Genomic DNA, 8475 nt, shown 5'->3' with positions numbered 1-8475 from the left:
GGCATTTTGGAGGGAGGGTGACCAATGGGTGAAGAGAATAGTACCAGAAGGTCAGCATCATTTATGACAATGTTTGGTGAGCTGTTAAGATGTAGGTAGGAGTTGTCCCCTAAAAGCTCATGTATGAGACAATTAAAGGAAGTTTAGAGGGGAAATGATTCGCTTTTGAGAGCCTTAAGCTAATCATTGCATTAATCCACTGATAGGGATTAGCTGGGTGGTAACTATGACTTGTGGAGTGTGACTGGAGGAGGTGAGTCTCTGAGGATGTGCCTTTGGGGTATATTTTGTCCCTGGTGAGTGAGAGCTCTCTCTGCTACCTGATGACCATATCCTGAGCTGCTTTCCTCCACTACATACTTTCACCATGATGTCCTGCCTCACCTTGGGCCCCCAGAGCAATGGAGTTGGCAATCTGTGAACTGAGACTTCTGAAACTCTGAGCCCCCAAATAAACTTATCTTCTTCTAAAATTATTCTTGTCAGTTCTTTTGGTTATGGCAACAAAAAAGCTAACTACAACACTAGAAATGGAATGAGTTATAGCATTTAGTTAAGAAATTTGTAATCTAAGATATTCCCTGATCCAAAGAAACTTACTATTTAATTAGGATGTGACTGAAATTATTCCTCTGATGAGAAGATTGCTGAAATACAAGTAAAAGAACTTTGTTCCTTGGTGTGAAGATTGAGGCAGAGTAGATTTTAAGGACATTCTTTAACAGAAATAGAAAACTCCAGAAGAAATACCCAACTGAAAGAGAGATGAAGGCATTCATTTTTCTTTGTTTTCCTTTTTTCCTTCTTTGGAAAGGAAGAGTTAAAAATATATTTATAATATTAGGGGATTCCTTTTCCTTTTTATTTTTCTATTGAGAAATAGGAAAATGCCACCTAATTTTTCAAATTTTATAAAATATTAAAGTGTACCCTCTTCTACTTTCACTCTTTCCCTTATACAGATTTTTAATTTCCTAGACAGTCCATCTGCCAGGGATATTTGGTCTCATACTAAAGAATGTACTCAACTTATAATCAGTGCCTCTGTTGTCAAAATTAAGACTGGAATTGGTGCTTAAGAGCTACACCAAAGATGACTGTGCCCAAGCTGTGAAATTTTGAGCAGCCACTTCCTTTCTTTAAGTATAGAGGGTGAACCATGAAGGGTGTATTTCAAATGTAAGCTTCCTTGACTTTAAAGACTACCTTGAAAACCCAGAATGTCAGAAGTAGAAGGAAGATCCTTGACAGAGTATGGTGTTTATTTCATCCATACACTGACTGCCGCTCTGGTATCCTTCACTGTGTTTTTGTTTAATTTGGCCATTAAAGCATCCTTTGAAGTCATGTTTGGTCAGCTCAGGAATTCTGCTAGCAGCAATGCCTGATCATCAGCAGGCTTTTGATTGGTGCCTCACGACAAAGTAGGTCTCTGAACTTGTCTCCCTTTGTAAGTCAATTCATACTTCCACATCAGTCAACGGTAATTTTTCTATTTTTCCCACATGAACTCTATGGAAAAATTGGGAAGCTGCAACATTGCCAATGCAAAAAACAAACAAACAAACAACAACAACAACAAAAACCCCACTATATTATTTGGCCCTTTTTTTCCTTGACCAACTAAAGAATTCAGCCTCAACTGAAATCATTTATATAGAACAAAAATAGAAACAAAACTATATACTACACTTACATGCACACACAATTACACAAAACACAAGGAAGACAAATATATACATACTTAATTTCTAATTATCTTGACAGTAAAGCAAATCATTGTGGCTACATAAACCATGCATATATTATAACATTCTACCTTAAAAATGGACATTCTACCTTAAAAAGTGTGGGTGTATGTGTGTGTGGAATTACTTATAGTCCAACTTCTTAGAATTAAAAATCTAAAAACCCTTGAGCACATTGTTAATTCTTGTATTTATGATTTTTTGATGTGGATCTCTCTTGCTTTCTTTTAAACAAAAGTAATGTTCATCATAGCCTTCCTGGCTTACAGATGATTAAATAGAAGGATATGCAAGGCATTACATCAATTTCCTAAAATAAAATGAAATAAAACTTGTCTCATATTATAGTAGGCTTGAATTCTGGGGCATAAACTACCATAATTATTCCCATTCCCACCTTTGTACAACTGTCAAGTCATGAAAATACTTCATGGCTTCTCTATCTAAGGAAAAAAAAATTCAAGAAATTGAAACTTAGAGAGCTCTGACACTTCTGGGAAGCAAGTATTAAAGAAAAAAATTAACAGAATTATACACTGAGCAAGATGTGGACTTGGATGAGTAGATACGGCATTGGAGTATGTTTGGAAACACATTGTGCATGATGATCTGCTGTTTAATTTTTATAAGATGAGCCTACATGGCCAACATTATTGGATTAGACTCTACTAATATATTGATGAGGCTAAGAACTCAAGTGGATTCTGGGGATGGGTAGATTCTGGGGATGGGTGAAAGAAAGTGAAGACAGGAAGTAGTATGCTAGTAAATGCTTGACAAATAACTGCCTAGAAAAAACAAAGCAAAAACATATTGTATATAGCATTTGCCCATTTCCCTGTCACCAATACACTTATTATGGCTGATTTCAAGTATCCACTTGACATCACTGAATGCAGTACTGAGAGAAGCAGTACACAGTCCTGTGAGTCAGGAAGAGCTGCCTTAGCACACCACTGACACCTGATCAGAAAGTGACTGAGTTATGTTGAACATCATAATTTGAAAGATGAAGAATCTTTTTATGTTATCTCTGCCCAACTTTTCAACAGAGAGCAAAAGACAATTTTCTCTTAGCATAGTGTTTTTTCTTGCTCTGGTTGACAAGATACCATTCATTTATTTGTGTCTTTAGCACTTAGCCAAGCATCAATCTGATGTATAAAATAGATGATGTCCAGATACCAGAAAAATGTAAATTCAAGTAAACACTAGAGTTTCCCTATCCTTCTTGCTTAAATTAATATATATATTAATTTAAATTAATATATATATATTATATATATATATAATTTAAATTAATATATATATATATTAATTATATATATATATTAATTATATATATTTAAAATTACTTATGGGATGTGGGACTTTTGTTAATGCAACTGGGGAATAAAACTGGAAAGAGACTAGGCGAGAACTTGTTCATAAACGTTTTATGAAAGCTCCATTCTCTAAATTGAATTTGGACAGGGTGTTGTTGCCTGCCTGTCATGGTGCTGCTCGCTACACAACATAAGGACAACAAAGGTTTGGGGGAAAATCATGTCTATCTACTTTCAGGATAACTAAAATGACACATCTACTAAAAATGTTTCCTGGCACTTATAACAATTTCTCTTGGGACTATGATATTTGTTCATAAGAGCTGCTTGGCAAGACAAATTAGCCAGGTTTTTCTCTTTTTCCCCCCCAAAACTCGTCCTACTCAAAGTATGATCTATGAACCAGCAATATTCACTTTACCTGGGAGCTTGTTAGAAAACAGAATCATAATTTCCAATCCATAACAAATGAGTCTATTTAAACAATATCTAGACGTTTTTGTGTGGACATTAAAGTTTGAGAGACGTTTGCCTAAATCAATGTTTAAAAGATCTTCTTCAGTGGTATGGGGTTTTCCTTCTCATTAAAATCTAAGAATGGTGAGTCTTTATAATCAGATATTTCTCTCTCTGGTTTACTCATACTAATGTCAGAGAGGTAGATGGATGGCTACAGCTGGTGACTACACACATTACCCATATTAATCTAAGTAATAATCAATTCTATATGCATGCTAGGGGTTTGCTTTTGTCTTTAGGACACAGATTTGAATATACTGTATGTTCACAATTTTGTAACATGTATCCAAAGAAAAATTTCTGGAAGGAAATGTATCAAAATGCTAATAATGTTTGTGTCAGGGTAGTGGAATTGAAGGTATTTCTTTTTTAAAAATAACTTTCAAATGTTCTACCAAAAGGTGTCATGGTAAAAATTTTAAAAAGAAAAACAACACAGAAATCTGTGAGTTTCTCTAATGTGTAATCAGTAGGTAGTTACTTAAGATGTATGCTTATACGGCTGCATAGCAATGTTATATAATTAATTATTATAAATACTTGTTTAGCTGTTGAGAGCTACAGCCAAGTCGGGATGGCGTCTGGCATTTTGCCAGAAGGAGTGGTTGGGAGGTGATGCCAGCGAGCCATTGGGATGATGGTGAGTAAGTTAAGCTGTGTATAATTATTAAGATAATGACTGATTGCTGTAACTGGATGATGCTAAATTGAAACAAGCCGTGTATTCAGTTGTGTATGTGGACCTCTGCTGTCTGGCAGTGGGGTGGCTCCTGCTGCCTCAAGTGCCCTACTTTTGAGTTCTCGCAGAGTTCCCGTTGAGTTCCAGTTGGTTCTCTCGGAGTTTCCGGGGAGTTCTAGAGAGCTCCCGTTGGGTTCGGGCAATAAAGTAGTTCCTGTTTGAACCTACAAGTGGCTCGTGACCTCCCGTTTTTTTTTTGTGCCCAGCCAGACTGTGGCATTTAGCATCTCTTTTTACCACTGAACTGCCATCTACATAAAACAAGAAATATTTCTAACATGGTATCTGGGAATAAATACTTGCATAATAAGTATCTATTGAATGAGGGAAAATCAAGGAGGGGGAATAAATATCATTTGGGGGTGGCTTCATGAAGAACAGTTATAAATTGTAACATTAGAGAAGTAAGATTTTACTTACCTCAATCCTGTTTCAGAATCTATTATATCCCCCACCTCCTCAACTTATTGCCCTATTTTGGGTTTCAAACTCTCAATATATTCATATCCAACTCCCACCCCCAATGAAGCTGAGATACATAGTATAAGACAATTCAGAATCCTCAGTTTGTGACAGACTCATGTCAGGGTTTCACACCTGTAATCTGTTCTTTTATCTTTTCCTTCCCACTGATTTATTTTCAATACTATACTTCACACTGTGAGCCTATCATTCAATCTAACAGAATCACTGACAATGATCAAACATACCTATGGGCTTCCTATTTGTTCTCCTCTATAACCACCATGCTGACTTGAGGGACAATCTATACACATCTAAAATAATGCTATCACATATTTATATCCAAGTTAAATAATATTCTGTTTAATTTTCTTATTCTTGAACTTCATGAAGAGGCACCATGCCTCCTGGAGTTACTAGAACTTACTTTGTGTCACATATAAAAATTTATAACAAGGCTTCATCTATGACACTGCATACAGATGCACTTCATTCATTTCATTGAAGCATATCTCAGATGAGTTTCTATCAGTGTTTTCAAAACTAGACAAAGGAGTTCTAGTAAGCTTAATAGGTGACTTGGTTTTTATTTTTTTCCCCAAAATATATGTGTTCTGAAAGATTTGATCCACTAACTATGAATTTCTATACTTATTGCTAAACAATATTTTTCTTAATATAAAAAATGAGGGAAAATTATTTTTATAATTAGATGTTCTTAATAATGCCTTCAGTAATTCTTTATATTAGATAACCAGAAATAATGGACTAGTTTAGGAGAAATATTTCTGATTTTAATGTTATTAAGTATCATATATAAAACAGTTGTTGAAGGAGATGAGATCTTAACAGGATTCCAACTGTAAGTAAGTTTTTCTTAAAGTAGCTTGGTGTGTAAAAAATGTAAATCTTTCTTTCTAAGTCCTAAACTTTTCTCTCTCTTTCCTACTTAAATTCATGAATTAAATTTGGGTGGTTTTGCATGTCTCTAATACCAGTGACTCTACTTGGGAGACTGAGGCAGGAATATGGCAAATTTGAGGTCAGCCTCAGCAATTTAGGAACACTCACTCTAAAATTAATTAATTAATTACAAATTCTGGGAAAGTAATTTGATTGTAGAGTACTCTTGGGCTCAATTTTCAGTACTGCAAAATATAAATAAACATAAATAAATAAATTTAGTTAGCTAAAGGAGTCTTTTATTATAATTTCAGGATATTGGAAAATTCCTACAAGACCATATGAAAGGGATAGCCTTGAGATGAAATAAGAAGTATGGCACAAATCAGTGAGCTATAGTATAAATAGACCCACATGTGACAGAAACTTTTTGCCTGGATAAAATAGCAATAACCAGAAATCCTAAGAGAATGGCTCTGCTTTCCATATACCCTTGCTATCCTTCCATGAAATAAAAAAGAGACAAACAGTGGCCAAACAGAGATCATGGATTTTGACTAGAAGCAAAGTTTATTGATATGTACCTTGTTCGCATTAGACGTTTTCTAGAAAGCATAGCACATATACTCTGGGCTTAACTTTCCTTCCCTGGAGTAGTTTTGAATCCCTTCTAGTCATTCATATATGGTGATTGGATGCACTCTTTTCTCTCGCTAGTCATGGGGTGAGATACAAGTCTCACACAGCTGATAGCTCACTCTCATGAAGCTGTAGACCTTAAAGAGCCCCAGACTTTGCTAGACTGCTATAAAACCCAGGGACAAAAACTTTTAGAATTATCTTCACAAATGCCTTTGGTTTGTCTTTTTCTACATTTCTCCAAGGACAGACTAATTAGTTTTGTTTTTATGAAAATAAATCTCTAATGTCAGATATTCAAGTAGGGTAGAGCAGAAAAAAATAACATTCAATTTGGAGTGCATTGAGATAGTGTGGGCTGAATTCTTGGTTCAACCACAAGCACTGGATTACAGGTGATTTAAGGCATGGGATTTTACCATCAAATGTCTTTTCTCCTCCAGAAATGGGAATAATGATAAGTAGCTAAGAGTATTGTAATAATTAGCTTATTCAATGCCTGTGAAAAATTCTAGTACTGTAGGCACTTAATGAAGGCACATGGATGAGGTGGACCAGACGGGGAGATGACATGGAAAACTGCTAAGTACAGTCTTCCAAGAACAGTAAATGGCTTCATTTCACAGACAGGCACAGTCAAGAAAGACACTTTGTTCAAGGGAACAATGTGAATTGATATACATTTTAGAAATCTATTTAAATATAAGAAAATGTGAACATAGAAGGAAAAGAATTTATGAGATTTAAACAAATGGACAAAGAGTATAGTGGGCTTTGTGGAACATCATTTTGTTATGAAGGTGAGCACTTGCAGTTCAGTCTACCTTCTTCCTTTTACCTTCTTTTGTGATTTAGTTAAAATCTCCGTGGTAGTCTTTTGTTTTTGTTTCATTTTGTTTTCAGGTTAAGAGTCTAGGGCCAGACATTTGCATTGATCTCTACTGAGGTTAAGGATCTTTCAGTGAAGAAGGGGAGTCATTGTCGTGTCTTCTAATGTGTTCTAGCTTCATAGCTCCTCCTAAAAGAGCATAACCCTCAAGATAAATGTTATGCGGATTCTGAGGTGAGCCTATGGGGGAGATATGTGCAGAATTTATCTAAGAGAGCTTCTACCTTTATGGTAGCCATTTAATCCATGCAGGGTTTGGTTATTCGGCCTATATTTAAATCTTCAGGAACACAAGTCCATCTTTACTGCCTCCTAGAATGTAGTCTTAAAGAAAAGTACCAGATGGACACACCTGTAATCCCAGCTATTTGGAAGACTGATGTGGGAGGATAGATAACAAAGTTCAAGGCCAGCCTTAGCAATACAGTGAGACCCTTCCCCAAGATAAACTAAAAAGGGCTGGGTAGGTAACACTTGCTTTGCATGTGTGAGGCCCCGAGTTTGCCCAGAAACACACACACACACACACACAAACACACACACACACAAACACACACAAACATAAGCATGTATACCAATGAGCCAAATAAACCCCCGCAAACCATACCACCACCAAACTCAAAACCTCCTTCCCATCTGGTTATATAGATAGAAGGGCAAACTATGTTAATGACGAGGAACTTTGAAACTCATCTGATCTAGCTTCCTTTCTGACACAAAAGTTCCCCTTTAAACTATGGTTTTGGGGACCTAAGTTCGTAGGCCTTTCTCGGAGATGATCTAGAGAGCTGATCGTGCTCATCCTTTATTTGTTAATTCAGCAAAACATAGAAGGATATGTTTCAGTCAGGAAAAGACAAAGATACTACGGGGGCACGGAGAAATGAAGTCTCAGCCCTTAAAAGAGTATATGGTTATATTTAACATTAAGATTTTTTTGATAAATTATTAAGATTATTTTTGGTAACATTTTCAGGGAATCCAAATTTTTGTATTCTCAAGAGATACCATGTATCAAGTCCCTTTCTCCCAAAATTCATAGGCTATGTAGTTTCAAAATTTTCTACTTTTCCCATAATAAAATGTGGCATTTGGGTGGAATCTGACTCACTCAGGGGTGCTCATGTCTAATGGGTGCTCAGTGTAGTTACTTTCTTCGGCAACTGGAAGTATGACTGAGGCTACAATGAAAATAAGATTTTATGGTGGCAGGGACCTATTTAAGAGGTTCTTCTTGCTTGCGTAAAGTGG

Source organism: Spermophilus citellus (genome assembly GCF_964194105.1).
Source record: "Spermophilus citellus genome assembly, chromosome: 13".
In the NCBI taxonomy this organism is placed as follows: Eukaryota; Metazoa; Chordata; class Mammalia; order Rodentia; family Sciuridae; genus Spermophilus; species Spermophilus citellus.
The sequence above is the reverse complement of the archived record's forward strand: the minus strand, read 5'-3'. Positions refer to the sequence as shown.